Source organism: Panthera uncia (genome assembly GCF_023721935.1).
Source record: "Panthera uncia isolate 11264 chromosome D3 unlocalized genomic scaffold, Puncia_PCG_1.0 HiC_scaffold_8, whole genome shotgun sequence".
Classification (NCBI taxonomy): Eukaryota; Metazoa; Chordata; class Mammalia; order Carnivora; family Felidae; genus Panthera; species Panthera uncia.
Genome location: NW_026057586.1, coordinates 36202413 through 36219266, shown reverse-complemented (window position 1 = coordinate 36219266; position 16854 = coordinate 36202413). Strand labels below are relative to the sequence as shown.

The 16854-nt window shown below is 45.5% G+C and overlaps 1 protein-coding gene across 5 annotated transcripts in view; it reads left to right on the top strand.

Moving 5' to 3' along the window:
• The window catches only part of FHOD3 (formin homology 2 domain containing 3), a 469815-nt gene that overhangs the window by 141576 nt on the left and 311385 nt on the right, over positions 1-16854 (top strand). The gene's annotated exons all lie outside the window — the stretch shown is intronic.

The following is a 16854-nucleotide window of genomic DNA, read 5'->3' as shown; positions in this document are numbered from 1 at the left end:
GTGTGTGTGTGTGTGTGTGTGTGTGTGTGTGTGTGTGTGTGTGTGTAAATTCACATACTTCCCTGTCTCGATGTTTCAAAATCTTTGAGTTTGTAATGATAGGACTTATTCTAATCTACCCACACAGGGCTACTTATAGTCTTTCCCCTTTGTCTTATATGTAACTCCTTTCTCCATCAAAAAGAAACCTGGATCTTATTAGCCACAATATATTTACCTATTTTCTCAGTCTTAGAAAACAGAATAAAGTGGAATAGTTTCTGAATCACTAACCCATGTACTTTTGGGGAAAAAGCTAAATAGAATATAACAATTACTGTACAATCCTTTTATCGTTAGCCTGACAATGTCCCGTCAAGATACTGTTCTCCAAAGTTACTTATCTCCTACCCTCTCCTTCAGTGTGGTTAAATGATTCATTTGTAGTACCTTTAAGTTTGGTGGTTACTTTTTGTACACCACCTCAGGTGCTTCTCACTTCTTGGTTGATTTTAATTATTAATTTTTTGGAGTATGTGAGAAACTAGGCACAGTTATAAAAAATGAAACCATTCAAAAGAGACACTCAGCAGGATTACTCCCCCTTAATCCATTGTGTTGCCATCTGCCCCCCCTTCCTGCCACATTGTTCCCAGCCATACCCTGTAGGTAACCAATCTCTTTAGTTTTTCATCTGTTATTCTGTACTTCCTGTTGTGCAAATGAACAGATTCATGGTATTTTCTTACCTCCCCTTTCTCACATGAAAGGTTGCAATACTGTGGATACTCTTTTGCAGTTTGCTTTTTTTTCTTTACTTCAGAGAATGCTATAGAAATCACTTCTGATCAGTTCATTGAGATCTTTCCCAGTCTTGTTTGCAGCAGCCTCGTATTCCATTGTGTGGATGTGCCACAGTTTATGCAATTCTTAGGCGAGGCATTTAGATTGTTTTCAGTACATTGCAATTACTGCACCGGGTAAGCCTCCTGCATGTGTATTTTAATGTTGTGGGAGGCATATTGTTGGGGTGGATTCTTAGGCGTAAAAGATACAGTGCCTCTACTGTTTTGATGTGGTAGGATGATTTAAGTAGGCAGGCCTAGCAGACTGACATGGTGGGCTGTGAGGACATTGAGTGGTTGCAGAGATGTGATGGAGAGCGTGAGTGGTTCTCCTGGAGGACCTGTTGTCCTTTCTCTCCTCCTGTCTTCTAGGGCAAGAGTACAGTGTAGTGGACAGAGAATGGAGGCCAGCTCAGGATTAAGTTAGTCATCCTTTCCAGGCCACCTCAGGGTCATATGGGCTGCTGTTCATGATGGTTCATGAAGTGGTCTCTTCAGGAAAGAGCATGGACTGAGCATGGGAAGTGGGTTAAAAGCTTCTGAGTTTGAGTCCTGCCCTGAGTTTTAGTGGTATGACTCCTAAGCAGGCATTTCCCACCTGAAAAATGGGGGAAATAAATCCTAAAGTATGGAAAATACATTTCATGTGTCCAGTAGGGTTGATAGGGTTGATCTGAGGAGTAAACAAATCATAAATGGAGTTGTACACACTGAAGTGTATGGTCCTTCTCCACTCTCAAATGCCATTCAATTTATTTGAGATCAGAAGACAGAGTCTAGATCATTCTGCTGACCATGAGGCTGTGTTTAAAATGCCTACAAAAATAAGTTTTCTTTCACTTCAATATTTGACAGCCTGTCTAAGGGTATGATCACAAAGGTTGGGGCCTCTGCCTTCCCTTGGGTTTCGTCTTTCCCTCTGAGGATGCCTTGTTGGTGAGTTCCAGGAATTGGGGCATTTCCAGGCAGTGACCACTGAGGCTTTTTATCTTGTTAGCCACCACGATTGCGATTACGGTCTCCCAGATCTTAACATAAGTCAGATTGAAACCGAAGTTGCAGATTTCTTCTAAATCAATTAATGAAACCTTCTTGACCCTATTCCAGGGTTTTCCGGTGTTTTTGTTGTGTTCGAAACACAAAAGCCTTCCTCCAGGCTTGTCTGGTGAACTGATGACCTGGCCTTTATACTGGGTTAGGCTTTGATGGCAGGAACGTGTTGCTGGACAGCAGATGTTAAAGGGTTTAGAATTGCTGAAGAATTGACTGTGGCTCATCCTGCTTGCAGACATACGACTGACCCATGCAGGGTGAGAGAACTGTTGGAAAACCAGACCTCAAAATGTGATGCTGTCACCCAAAGCCACCACTTGGGGATCCAGAACACTGGGAAGCTGGTTTCCCTGCAGTCTAGAAGGCCCCTGGGGGTTATCAGAATGATGGATCATCGGCAGTGACAGTCTGACGTCACCAGCAACATGAGAAGCCAGCAGCAGAGTCAGGCTGTCTTTTAACAGCTTTAAATCTCCGTATTGATTTCTCCTTCTCAGCAGCATGAGCCTCTGTGGGCATTTTTCTTTTCCAACGTGCTGGCTCATCGGCCCTGCAGACTGTTCCCCGGGGAGGTCATGGGATAATTTCTCATTGGCAAGTTTTACCTCACTTAAATCCACACGTCCCAAATTGAACCCTTTTTGAATGGAAAGGCTTTGTAAGTCCGTCAGGATCCGAAAGTACATGGAACCGAGGGGGGCACCCCAGTTGGGGAGGTTATGAAATGACCTCCTGTGGAGGTGGGTCCTGAAGGAGAGCTGCCCATTCGCCCTGGTCGGCATTCTCGTTACCCCCTTCCCCATGTCCTGACTGAGCCCTTAGTCTATGTACATGGGTGCTCTCCAAGTGGTTCTAGGTATCTGCCTCCCTCTGGGAGGATAGAGTTCCTGCAAGGTGAATGTCGTCTTCATCTACTTATCTTGTGCATGCACGGCCTTCGGTCTTTGACAATGAAGCCTCCCTTGCCGGAGGGGTGGATCGGTCTTCCCCCTGCATGTGCTGCGATCGCCCAAAAGGCCTTTCCATGCACCTGTGGCAGTGCCTTCTCTTTTGGATTTGAGCTTGACTTCTATCAGAGATGAGTGCCTTTACGGTGCGGAGTTTGGAGGAAGTCGTGTGTCCTTAGGGCAGCACTGCTCAAACTGGAGCCTCTGTGATGGACAGGTCCGTGCCTTAACTGCCTGCTTCTACCGAAATGTTGAAATCTTTGCTTGTTTGTTTCTTTCTTGGCTTTATTTTACAAACTCATTTGGACTATGCCTTCTACTTTCTAAGGATCACTGATTCATAGAAATGTAATACTTGAGAATCCCAGATGTTTGAGTAGGAATGAGGCTCAGGATGGGGGGCCATTAAGCCCGCGGGCTAATGCAGTGCCATTGTAGGTCCCTGGGGCATGAGCACGTGTTGGAAGGGGTCAGACCAGAGCATCTCTCAGGATGCCATTATCCACATACCTTCGTGCTTGGTCTGGGAGCCTGGTGTTTGGTTTGGCCTCGGCGTGTGACAAGTGTCTAGGCATCATCAGCTTGACCAGGCTCCATTTGACAGGTGTGTTTTTTCCATATGAGCTGGTCTGTTCCACAAAGGTAAGCAAGGCCGGTGTGGACCTCACACTTGCCTTTACCTTCAGTGTGGTTATTAAAAGGGTTGATGAAGGTGGGGAGGAGGACAGGTATTTCCAGCCTCAGGCGGTTTTCCACAATGTGGCAAAAGCTAACCAGTGTCCCCAGATGGCTATTGCAGCATTATTTATCATGAAAGTCTGAAAGCAACCTTACTGTCTAGTTGCAACAGGATATGTTTATTGAAACTCTCAAACTAATGGAATATCACGTAGTCACTAACATGATTCTTAGTGCAGCAACCTGGAAAAGGTTTTTAAGGTACATAAAAGCCTTTTTAGAACTTAATTTAGAAACACATAAAGTTGATATCTGAACAAGAAACTGGTTTCTTTGGCTGCCTCTGAGAAGGGGAATCAGATAGCTGGGGAGATGGGGTGGGGGTGAGAGATTGACTGTGTAGGCTTTTGTAACTTTTGACTTTTATAGCATGTGAAAGCATTTCCTTTTCAAAAGTAAAAAATATGTCACAACTAAAAGGAAATACAGCAAAAGGTTAGTCCTTGTGTTAGACGATGCCATGAAGCATGCTTTCATTAAACTGCAAGCTCCTTAAGATAATAAAGAATTATTACTACTGTTTTGAAATAGCGAGCATGAGTATATACATGGCAGGAAGAATTTTCCTGAACTTGCTCAAATGTCCAAAGTAGACAGAGTCCACTCTATGTCTTTGGTGTTGGTGCATGGAGGATGGGGGAGGAGCCGTCTCACAGATAATCCAAAACCAGGGAGGTCTGTGACAATAATCTGGAAGTTTGGATTGAATTTTTTGTTGCAGAACCATACACATTATAGCAATGAAGCCCTATTCCGCAGACCCTTGCCAACACCCCTTGTCAACATGCCTCTGCCTGGGCTACTGAGGCCTGGAGGTGGATGGTGATGGACAGCACCTTTTCCATTGCTGGGACTGGGCTGACCTAGTTTCCCAAACATTTTGTGCACGAGATTCTCTGCTTCCACCTGCATAAGAGAGTGCTTTCTTTTGACAGCCTTGAACAGGCCCAGGCTGGGGGTGGGGTGGGACGTCTGAGCACTGTTCCTCCTTCCACTTCTGGCTGGGCCCAGTGAAGCTACAGGCATGGTGTGTGGGATGACTCAGGATGGGGTGTCTGCCAAGGTGCAGAAAGAAAGCTCATATACTATCTGTGGCTGTCCCCTGGGGGCTACCCTTAGTTGGTCTTGCAGTTGGGAAATTTGTCCTCGGTGCTTTCCTTGCTGTGCCTCTTGACCCCCCCCCCGCCCCGAGGCCTTACCTCCTTGTACTCTCTGTGACCACACATTCAGCCTCTGTCCTCTTTCACTCGACCCAGAGGTCCCCATTCTCCCCTTTTCTACCTCCCCAGTCCCCCAAGTTGCCCCTCCAGGACAGACATTTATCAGTGCTGTGTTTTCTGGGAATGATGGGAAGAACTCCTTTAATCTGAGGCCTCATGAGGTTATTTGTGTTTAAAAGATGCTGGAAGAGTACAGGGTTTTAACAAAAGAATTAATCCCTAATGGGAAAATTTGGGGCTGCGTAGATTGCATGGACACTGAATTCCTTTCAGTGGCTCTCAAATCACTCCACCTTAGAAACTACCTACATGCCCTATTTGAAAGGTAGTTCTATCATGCACTTAACTGCTAGATACGTGGGAGGAAATGGTACATATATGTCTTAAGTTTTTATTATGTTAAGATCAAACATACAGGGAAGGCATAGAATATTGAGTAGATAGCCTGTGATAATTTTTCATACTATTCTTTATGTTCTTTACATGCCCACGTTACGTCTGTGTTGCGTATGGCCTTGTGATCCTGATGCTGTAGGTGTAGGGCGGATATTTGGAGCGCTGAAGGCACCGGTCTACTATTGTAGACCCAGAAAGCAGGATTGGAACCCAGGTCCATCTCACCCCAGAACTTGAGTCACTGCGTTAACTGTTTCCCTCACTTGAATTCCTTTCTTCCCCAGCTTGTTCCCCAGACTTTTCCTGCAGGAGATAATTACATGCATTCTAAAATAGCAGCAAAATGTAAAGCCTAAAGAACTTGCGATATTTTATGCTTGGCTAGAATTCTTGGAATTTTAAAAATGACTTTTCTTTCCTCTTGTTTTGATATGCATAATAATTACTCCAGTAAGTTTTCCTTGATACATGTATTTTGAAATAAGAATGACTTAGGGAAAAATGCTTTTCAAGTCCAAATTCATTATTGGTTTATTGTTGAATGGGGGCCCACTAAACACTAAAGATTTTAGTTGATAACCATGAAAAGAAACATATTCTATTTGGGGGGACGTTTAGAATCAGGTTTTTTTTTTTTTTTTTTTAATTTTTTTTTTCAACGTTTTTTATTTTTTTATTTATTTTTGGGACAGAGAGAGACAGAGCATGAACGGGGGAGGGGCAGAGAGAGAGGGAGACACAGAATCGGAAACAGGCTCCAGGCTCCGAGCCATCAGCCCAGAGCCTGACGCGGGGCTCGAACTCACGGACCGTGAGATCGTGACCTGGCTGAAGTCGGACGCTTAACCGACTGCGCCACCCAGGCGCCCCGAGAATCAGGTTTTTATTATAGTTAGTTAAGGAAACTTCCATGCTTAACAAGAAGCAAGTGATAAATCTAGAAGCAGAACGTATGTGAGAAGTGGGGCTTCTGGTGGGGTGGGGGAGACAGGGCTGCAGGGGTCTGAGGTGATATCATCTATGGTGTTTTGAAGTGAAGTGGTTAAGAGAGGAGTATTTGGACAAATAAGATTCATAACAAGTATTTTTTTTTAAAGAAAATTATACTGGAGAATATTTAGAAAATATGGTTTTAGAAATATTTAGAAAATATTGTTTAAAAAAACTTTAACCTTAAGCATAGGAAATAACTAATGAGAAGTAAACCCGAGAGGTTGACTCTGGCTTCCAATCTGTGGGGCCTTTACAGAAAAAGAGTTTATAATCCTTTTCATTCACATACTTGCTCCTGCTGCAACCACCCTTCAGTTTAGTTTCTTTTCACACACTGAATGTACTCACGTCTACCTTATAAATTTTCCTGGCAAACCAGTTGCATTGCTGGATCCCAGAGAAAGAAGAAAATACCCAAATCAACTGAAAAATAAAATATCACCCTGTTACGACATCCCAAATTAACCTAGTGCCTGTCTCATGTCCTCTGCTGGTCATCACTCCTTGAAATGTGATGGGTACAGGAAAGAGAACTACTTTATACGTGATGTTACAACATGCAGCCCAGGTCACAGAGCGGGGTGGAACTGGGTGCTGTGTATCACCTTTGGAAGCTGGGACACCACAGACCCGTCCTGGAGGGGTACTGGGGTGGGGGGTAAAAAAAAAAAAAAAAAAAAAAAAGGCTCCAGCAGCCAAAGGTCATTTCAGAGGAGCCATTGGGTCTTGGCTTTCTTGAAAGTGATGACCAGAAACCCACGTTCTCACCTCTCCCTGTCTGTTAGAACTCAAAGCTGCCTAGGATAGAAAAGCCAAAAAAAAAAAAACAATTGGACCTTCTTTCACACCTGGCACCCATGGTGCAGCCCATCCCACCCTTCCCACCTCTGCTTTATTTTATTTTATTTTTCAATATATGAAGTTTATTGTCAAATTGGTTTCCATACAACACCCAGTGCTCATCCCAAAAGGTGCCCTCCTCAATACCCATCACCCACCCCCCCCCTCCCACCCCCCATCAACCCTCAGTTTGTTCTCAGTTTTTTAGTCTCGTATGCTTTGGCTCTCTTCCACTCTGACCTCTTTTTTTTTTTTTTTTCCTTCCCCTCCCCCATGGGTTCCTGTTAAGTTTCTCAGGATCCACATAAGAGTGAAACCATATGGTATCTGTCTTTCTCTGTATGGCTTATTTCACTTAGCATCACACTCTCCAGTTCCATCCATGTTGCTACAAAGGGCCATATTTCATTCTTTCTCATTGCCACGTAGTACTCCATTGTGTATATAAACCACAATTTCTTTATCCATTCATCAGTTGATGGACATTTAGGCCCTTTCCATAATTTGGCTATTGTTGAGAGTGCTGCTATAAACATTGGGGTACAAGTGCCCCTGTGCATCAGTACTCCTGTATCCCTTGGGTAAATTCCTAGCAGTGCTACTGCTGGGTCATAGGGTAGGTCTATTTTTAATTTTTTGAGGAACCTGCACACTGTTTTCCAGAGTGGCTGTACCAGTTTGCGTTCCCACCAACAGTGCAAGAGGGTTCCCGTTTGTCCACATCCTCTCCAGCATCTATAGTCTCCTGATTTGTTCATTTTGGCCACTCTGACTGGCGTGAGGTGATATCTGAGTGTGGTTTTGATTTGTATTTCCCTGATGAGGAGCGACGTTGAGCATCTTTTCACGTGCCTGTTGGCCATCTGGATGTCTTCTTTAGAGAAGTGTCTATTCATGTTTTCTGCCCATTTCTTCACTGGGTTATTTGTTTTTCGGGTGTGGAGTTTGGTGAGCTCTTTATGGATTTTGGATACTAGTCCTTTGTCCGATATGTCATTTGCAAATATCTTTTCCCATTCCGTTGGTTGCCTTTTAGTTTTGTTGGTTGTTTCCTTTGCTGTGCAGAAGCTTTTTATCTTCATAAGGTCCCAGTAGTTCATTTTTGCTTTTAATTCCCTCGCCTTTGGGGATGTGTCAAGTAACAAATTGCTACGGCTGAGGTCAGAGAGGTCTTTTCCTGCTCTCTCCTCTAGGGTTTTGATGGTTTCCTGTCTCACATTCAGGTCCTTTATCCATTTTGAGTTTATTTTTGTGAATGGTGTGAGAAAGTGGTCTAGTTTCAACCTTCTGCATGTTGCTGTCCAGTTCTCCCAGCACCATTTGTTAAAGAGACTGTCTTTTTTCCATTGGATGTTCTTTCCTGCTTTGTCAAAGATTAGTTGGCCATACGTTTGTGGGTCTAGTTCTGGGGTTTCTATTCTATTCCATTGGTCTATGTGTCTGACTTTGTGCCACCCCCTCCCCCCCCTTTATAGCTGCAGGTAATAGATCGGCCTCGCCAGCTCGGTAATTCCTCAGCCTCGTGCCTCCCTCCTCCTTTCTTGTCCTCCTGGTGTCCTGGACTGTCCACACCAGTAATCCGGAAGGTTGCCTGATGGGAGCTGAGCCCTCCTCAGGGCAAGGTGCAGCTTCTCTGTGGCCATGGTAGGGTGAGGGGGTGGGAAGAAAGCCAGACTGCTCATGGTTACCCAGGCTGACTGTTCTGTGCCATCCTGCATGTTGCTCCTCCTGGTCAGATGTCACGTGCACAGAATACACTTGGCTGGGTAAAAATGCAGCTTACCACAATTGCTCAGCACACCTGTGGTCTTGTGTGAGCTCCTTTTCAGCCTCAAACCACCCTGCTCTCCCAGCTCCTTTCTTTTTTTTTTTTTTTTTAATTTTTTTTTCAACGTTTTTTATTTATTTTTGGGACAGAGAGAGACAGAGCATGAACGGGGGAGGGGCAGAGAGAGAGGGAAACACAGAATCGGAAACAGGCTCCAGGCTCTGAGCCATCAGCTCAGAGCCTGATGCGGGGCTCGAACTCACGGACCGCGAGATCGTGACCTGGCTGAAGTCGGACGCTTAACCGACTGCGCCCCCCAGGCGCCCCCCAGCTCCTTTCTTTCCTGCCTGTGGTTCCTTCTTGCAGATTCAGCCCCATAAGCGTCTCTTTTGCCCCTCCATAATCAGCAACCTCATTTGCTTGCAAGTTCCCTTGAACCAGGCTCTGGGGTACCCGGGGGTCCCCCTCACTCGCTGGAGTGACTGGCCACCATCACAAACTCTGATCGCAGCTCACTGTCACCAGGAATTAGGATTATGAGAGGGCCTCTGGACGTTTTTGTGCTGCGGCGAACACTGGGACTTGAACCATAAAGGCATCTCATGAGCCTTCTCGGTGTTCATGCTGCCTTTCCAGAGCTCTAGGATCTAACGGTATTTTTCCTCAGAGAGTTAATGAAGTCAGCCTGTAAAGCAAGCCTGTCTGGCTTGGAATTACTCACCATTTGTTGTCAATGTGAGTCAAGAAAAGAAGCCCAAAGAATTTGAGAAGTCAAAAAGAGAACCAGAGGTCTCTGGATTTTGAGGTTTATAGATTAATTTTATTGCAGTAAGAACATTTAACATGACATCAACCCTTCTGACAAATTTTTAAGTGTATAATACAGTATTAACTATAAGCACATTATACAGGAGATCTCTAGAATTCATTTTGAGTAACTGAAACTTCATGCCCATTGATTAGCAAATCCCCCATTTCCCCCTCCACCAAGCCCCTGGGAAACATTTTCTGTGCTTTGCTTCCTTGAGTGGACTATTTTAGATACTTCATATAAGTGGAATTGTGTAATATTCTTCTGTGACTGGCTTATTTCACTAAGCATAATATTTTCCATGCTTAACCATTTTGTTGCATATTGAAGGATTTCCTTTTATTAATTTTTTTTAATGTTTGCTTATTTTTGAGAGAGAGAGGGAGGGAGGGAGAGATTGGGGGAGGGGCAGAGAGAGAGGGAGACACAGAATCCAAAGCAGGCTCTAGGTTCTGAGCCATCAGCATAGAGCCCAACATGGGGTTTGAACTCCCGAACCATGAGATCATGACCTGAGCCCAAGTCAGACGCTTAACTGACTGAGCCACCCAGGCACCCCCAGGATTTCCTTTTTTAAGGCTGAATTTCGCTGTATGTATATACCACTTATCTTTATCCATTCATGTGTTAGTGGACAGTTAGGTTTCCACATCTTGGCTCTTGTGAATACTGCAGTGAATATGGCAGTGCAGATATCTCTTTGAGATTCTGACTTTAATTCTTTTAGGTATATACTAACAAGATTGCTGGATACACTGGTATTCGCTGCTATGGAAAACTGTATGGAGGCTCCTCAAAAAATTTAAAAATACCGACTAACTGCTTTTGCCAGAGTTCTTTGTGGTGCAGCTTAATTCTAGCTTGGTGTTGCTCTGACCACATACTCATTTTCTGTTACTTTCCTGTCTTAGGTCAGATGCTATGGAGACATCAGGATCAAGGGATTGGCTTAAAGCAGTTCTGGGTATAAAAACACCATTTGTTAGGCAGAGGTTTCGATTTCTGTGATGATTTGATCCGTCAGGTAAGAGCTGTGGAAAAGGGTCTCTGAGGAGAGTCAGCCTTAAGCACACACAGCTAGTGGAAAAGGAGAACTTGGGTCTTCAAGATAGTCCTGTGACCTCCAGTGAAGTTCTGCTACCATGCTCTGCTACAGTAGTGGACGTGTGCATCCTCTGTGTTCCTCACAGGAGCCTCTTCAAGAGGCTTTCTACCTGGTGTTGGCTTCCACGGAGCCTATACCTTGGAGGGGATAGGAGTATCACGTATGTATGTTAACCGCCTGCAGCCTTGAAGCGGGGTGATCGTGGGGCCTGGGAAGGGCTGGGATAGGGGGCCGGGCATGTCAGCACATGTGGCGTCCTGCTTGCTTTTCTCTGTGTCTGTTGTGAAATTATCCCAGAATTCTGATAGCACTTTAAAAGAAGAAAAATTCCTCAATCTGTTTGGACACAGCAGAAATTCCACCTGTTCAATTTTTTTCTGGACTTTCTTCCTGGTGCCCATCCCTGCAATCTCTACCCCCACTGGGTTTTTTTCTCCCCCACAGTCCCCCACTGGAATTTTTTTTTGTTTTTGATTTATTTTTTGGGGGGGGTCTTATGATGGGGGCACAGTTGGTTTCCTGGCCCTTGGGCACAGGAAGGGAATCCTAGTATCTAACCACTCCTTTAAAACTTGACGCCAGTCCTCTTTCCAGCTCTGCCCTGTGTCTACCTTTCTGCACCTTCTTCATGCTCCTGTGTGGGAGCTTCCCCTAGTCCGCAAAGTCCAAGCACATGCCCGTTTACCTCCTTGCTCAGAACCACCAGTGTGAGGTTTGCTGTTTGTGGAGCAAAGGCCTAAAGCCCCAAGAACAAAGAAAACCTGGAGAGGAAGTAGCAGCAGGGCAAGCATGTTGGGAATATTTAGAAAACCGGACTGCCTGTGTCCAGCGCCCACGTTTAGCTGGAAGGCACTTCAGCTTCTTAGCGGTTTTCTAGTTGATGCCTTGCAGGAACAATTCCAGAACCTTCCAGCCTCTGCAGAGCCCCTGCAGTCCTGTCTCCCTGCTTCTGGCATGGAGCCCACCCAGTGTGCTGGTTTACCAGCATCGACTCTAGGAAGAGCCTGTTGGGGCAAAGTTTGTTAATACAGTTTTATTAAGACAGACTTATTTTCCATTTAGAACAGGTGCTGTCAATATTTTTTAAACTTCCATTTTTTTTAAAAGCTGTCTAAGGACCACAGGTAAATGCATTGAATATGGGAAAGGGCCAAAGAATTTATTAAATTATATAAGCTGTGCGTCGGGTCCTGCCTTCCTCAAGCTCTGAGATGAGTCAGCAGTCAGCAGAGCATACATTTTCATGCTCGCCACCCAAGCTTTGATTCTGACTGCAGCTACTGTTGGAGGCAAAGGTAGAAACAGATGGGGCTGCAGCCTTCAGGAGAGCGGCAACCTCATTTCTTGGCATTTGTGGTTTGGTTCTACCCTTCCCTCCAAGTCTCTGCCCCTGTAGGGTGCTACCCTCTCCATGTGGCATGTTAACGGCTGGAGCCACCTGCCAGACGTGAGTGTCTCCGGGGTCCTGAACCCTAGGGCGGTGGCTCTCTGTGTGAATACTGCCAGGTCCATGTGCACTGGCATTTGGATCCCCATCCCTGAGGGCCTGTACTTTTCCAATGTTTTTTTTTTTTTTTTTTTTTTGGTCTCCCCCGTGAGTTAATAGGGCTTCTGTTCCTGTTGAACTCCTTTTGTCTGGAGCAGTGAACAGTGACAGGTCAGTCTAGCTCCTGGGCCCCTGGTACGGTTATAATGAACAGTGGGCCATGCATGATTTTCCATCTTTGTGCAACCTTTGAAGGGCTGTGATGAATCCCCTTTTGACAGTGATTGGAAAGGAGTATGTTTTGACGAATGTAAAAGGTTGCTCAGAGAACTGGGGGTTCAAGCTGGAGACTTGTACCAGCTCGGGGGTTCATAGGTTGGATATGCTATTGGTTTCCCTTCTTGAGACAGAGAAGGCAGTTGGTTACAATGCATTAGAAAGTAATTTGAAAGGAGATGACCATTTCTTATAAAAACAAACATGTGCTCTTAGATCCCAGGGAAGAATGGAGGAGGAGAAGGCTGTCGAAATCATCCAGGCTATAGTCTTCCAACCACTCACTGAGGCCCTCAGTGTCCCCTGGGGACTGATGAGAGGGGTAGAAAAAGGTTTACAGCCTGTGGGTCCCCCAAAGGTGACAGTGTCAGTGACGGGGTCAGAGAAGGGATCTCACTTCTACTGTCTTCCTGCATTGAGCTCTCTGGGCTGCACCAACCTTCCCGAGAGAGCGCTGCTTGAAGACCAGGACTTTGTACAGGCCCCAGCTCGTGCCCGTCCATGTGAAGCGGGACCACAGGGCTGTGACTGCATCTTCCCTCTGTCATGGGGTGACTTGTCACAGCGCCATTTAGTGCTGATGAATGAGTCTGAGAAGGAAGACGCTGGTGTATAAATACTCTCCTTGAAAGGGATCTCCTTTTAAAGAAGGACTGTGTATTACTTTTGTAGAACCCTGAAGAGAAATACTAGAAAGGTAGGAGACAGACTGCTTGGAGCATGGAAGTTGGACCTGGCTGGTGGGGAAGTGGGAAGGGAGCCAGAAGGACCAGAGTGCTTTGGGAGGAGAGAGATTTCAAGGGAAGAGCTGCCAGGATGCATGTGGTTGAGTGAGAAAGACAGGTGAAGAAAACCTTGAGAGTGTTTGGCTGTGTGTTGATGCCCGTTCAAGAGATTCAGTATAGATTTAAAAAACCGTTGAGGATTAATTTGATGTTGACTAGCATTAAAAAAAAAAAAAAAAAAAGAGCTATAGCTGCACAAGTCCCTCAGCTTGGTTAGGGCCCTCCTGTGGTGGATCATCCTACACACCTCGTGGTGACCGTCACAACCATCAGTGTTGGTGGCTTATCCACTGAGATGAGTATTGGCTCAACAGTAGGCACAAGCTTCTGTACAGAACATCTGGTTTTTGCAAGAATTTTGGCTTAGGTTCAAATACTAAGGTCGTCTGAATCCATCAGGGTATTCAAAGGCAGAGGATGCGAAAAGAAAAAGGAGCAGCTTTTGTAATTTGCCTTGATTGGTAGAGCTGAAACTGATGGCATAGGGTTTGACAGTTGGGCTTGCCAGGATGCGAATGAGGGAAACCACGGTGCTTGTGCAGCAGGTGGGGAGGGAGGTGTCTGCTCTCCCAGTGTTTCTTCTCTGAGTCAGTTCCTGCTCTTTCTTGAATTCTCTGACACATCTTAAAGGCTTCGTACAGTCAACTTAGCTCAGGACCTCACAGCATGGAAACAGTAAAAGACAGAATTTGGTTTTTGCCTCATCATATGCCATATAGTTAGCAAAGACCTAAGACAAATTATAGCTTCATGGTCTCTGTGCTGTTTGTTCCATTTGCTGTTCTTAACATTTGGATAGCATAGGGAGTCCTGGGCTTACCAAGGGGTAAGTACTACAGTTCCTGAGGAGGGAGGAGAACACTTGAGAATCCATAAAAAAAAATTAAAGGAAAATGGGAGAACCAAGAGCAACAGAGAGTCCCTTCCCCTCCTTGGATCCCAAATCTTCCTAAGGACCTCCAGCGAAGGGTCCTTACTCTGAGACTGGATTAAAGCAATCATCTGCTTGGTGTGAATGATCAACTAACACAGTCCTCCCTGGAGGTATTTGGAGGTTCACATTAAACTCACAAGAATGACTACGTTGAAATAAGAAAGGACAGATAGGGAGCCCGAGTAGTCGGGTTGGGCACTGGGGGTGAGGAGAAAAGTCTGAGTGCCCCTTCTGGCTGCCTTTTCAGGTGGCTGTCTCCCCCTCCCCCGTCCAAACCCCTACCCCTACCCCTTGATAACTGTGCAAGGAGTGAAATAAGAGAACTGAACAGTTTTCAAAGATATTTTTTGGTAGCATGCAGCTTACCGCTGCTCACTTACCCCTTGTCACCTTTATGATGAAGTGTCTGCACATCAGGGGTTGCTGCACAGAAGGCTCAAAATGAGAATCAAGGATGGAAGTGTCTCTGTTAATTGTGCTCTCCTCTGCTGAGAGACGCTTCCCTGCCTCCCCTGCTTTGTGGACCTTGAGCTACAGCGAGGGGAGGTGGGACAGTCCTGGCGTTAGAGCAAATGCTCACTTGTTGCTTGGTGGAAAGCCCTCCACCCCACCCCCCTCTCATCATGAAACCTGCAAATAGCTTTGTTACACCATCTGAATGAATTGGCCAAACTGAATCTCCTGAATCCTCCTCGCCTTTTATTTTTCACCTTAATATTCAAATTTTAGTTCTTTCCAGCCTAAAAAAAAAAATCAGTCTCTATCAAACTTGACCTGTTTTCGAACTGCATTATTATATCTACATGTTTGCTTGATCACTTGGCTGAGGTAGTATTGGTCCGGTTTCTCTACTGAAAAGTTACTCTTTTTCTCTCCTTTCCATACTGGACCCTCTGGAAGGAAGTAGTTCACTATATGTAGCCCAAATTCAAAGGGTGGGGAGTTCTCTTCCTGTTTGTCTGTTCTTCCTCTTTAGTTATTCAGTCTTTTATTTATATCAGTTTAGACTTGTGGATATTTACTTGATATTTTAGACTATAATTTTGTACTACTTCTTAAATGTATTTATTTGTAATTTTCTAAACGTTTTTTATTTTTGAGAAAATGTGTGCCAGGGGAGGGGCATATAGAGAAGGAGACACAGAATCCGAGGCAGAATCTGACTCTGAGCTGTTAGCACAGAGCCTGATGCGGGGCTCGAACTCACAAATGGTGAGATCATGACCTGAGCCGAAATCGGATGTTTAACCAACTGAGCCACCCAGGCGTGCCCCTGATAATCCTTTGTACTACTTTTAAGCAGGGGTTTTGGAAGCCACAAATCACTATGCAGACGTGAGACACTAATGTAATCAGTATGTTACATGCTAACCTGGTGGTCATTTCCCCCATGAAGAGGTGCTATTAAGGTATTTCCTGAATGGTCCCAGAGACCTATGCAGCACACAGTTGGGGTGGTGCAGTTCAGTAACTCATAGCTTTTGTGTGCAGTGGCTTATGGGAATAAGCATTCAGGGTGCTGGCTGGTGGCGATGGCACATCTCCCACTTCGCCATGTGGTCACTCACTGGTATATTTGAGTCCTGATTCCTCTCTTGCCTGCCATGTAACCTTGGACAAGTCACTAAATCTGTGTGAGCATCGGCATCTCATTGGTTACATCAGGACATTAAGACCCGTGTCAGAGGGTTGTTGGTGGTGGTCAAGAAAGGTACCTGTGAAGCACTTGACATGGAGAGGGTGGTTGTTCAATTTCCCACTTGCCTTTCTTCCATGCCCTCACCTGATCAGGGAAAGGGAAGCCCCCTACCCCCACCACCCCGGGATCTGGGGTGTTGGTGGTGAGCCCTCCTGTGATAACAGGTGAGAGTTGATAGAAGTGGGAAAGAGCACAAGATGAGGATGGGTGGGGTGGGCATGGGGGGTGGGGATGATGGAAACCAAATAGCTAGTGGCAGTGATCTCCCTGCAGAACGAAGGAGGGGCAGGGCTTGCACAGTACCTTTCTGCACGTCCTCACATGGCGCTCTGCTCCTGTCCCCTGCACTGGGGCTGGCTGCTCACGTCCTTTTCCATTGCCGCCACCATTGCTTTGGAGCAAGGCTTCCCTCCTCCTTCTGTGGGATGGCATCTTTACCCCATCCTCTCTCTCTTCCCTCATTCCTGAAGGGAGAAGGACTGTTCTGACTTCTAACTCACCAATACAGTAGGTATACCGAGGAATAGTGAAAGGATTTCTTCAACCCATCCTCTTCTTTTTCCATGAGAGTCCTACTGAAAGAATAAATTCTATTACTCTCTGCTAAGGTTGGGTGAACCTGATTTTGAATTCAGGCTGGTCTCCTTCCAAAGCCTTTGTATTGACCCACTTTGCCTCTGTGAATTGACCGTGAGTTGGCTCATGAGTCCCTGCTTGTGCAGCCCTCGTACCTGAATTTAGAGGTATTGGAGGACTTAAGGAGTCCCCGAGGGCTCAAGGATTACCCACTTCTGCTTCTCAATTCACTTTTGTGGGCTGGCCTGGGAAATAATCCAACATCGGCAATGTTGCTTTCATAGGGAAATTGCTTTTAAATTTCAAGTAACTAATTTACCAGTAAGCTCTTGGAACAAAGGTAGTTTTCTCCTTGCAGACTTGGGGTTCTGCCTGTCTGTTGTGTAAGAAAAAGCAGGGTTCC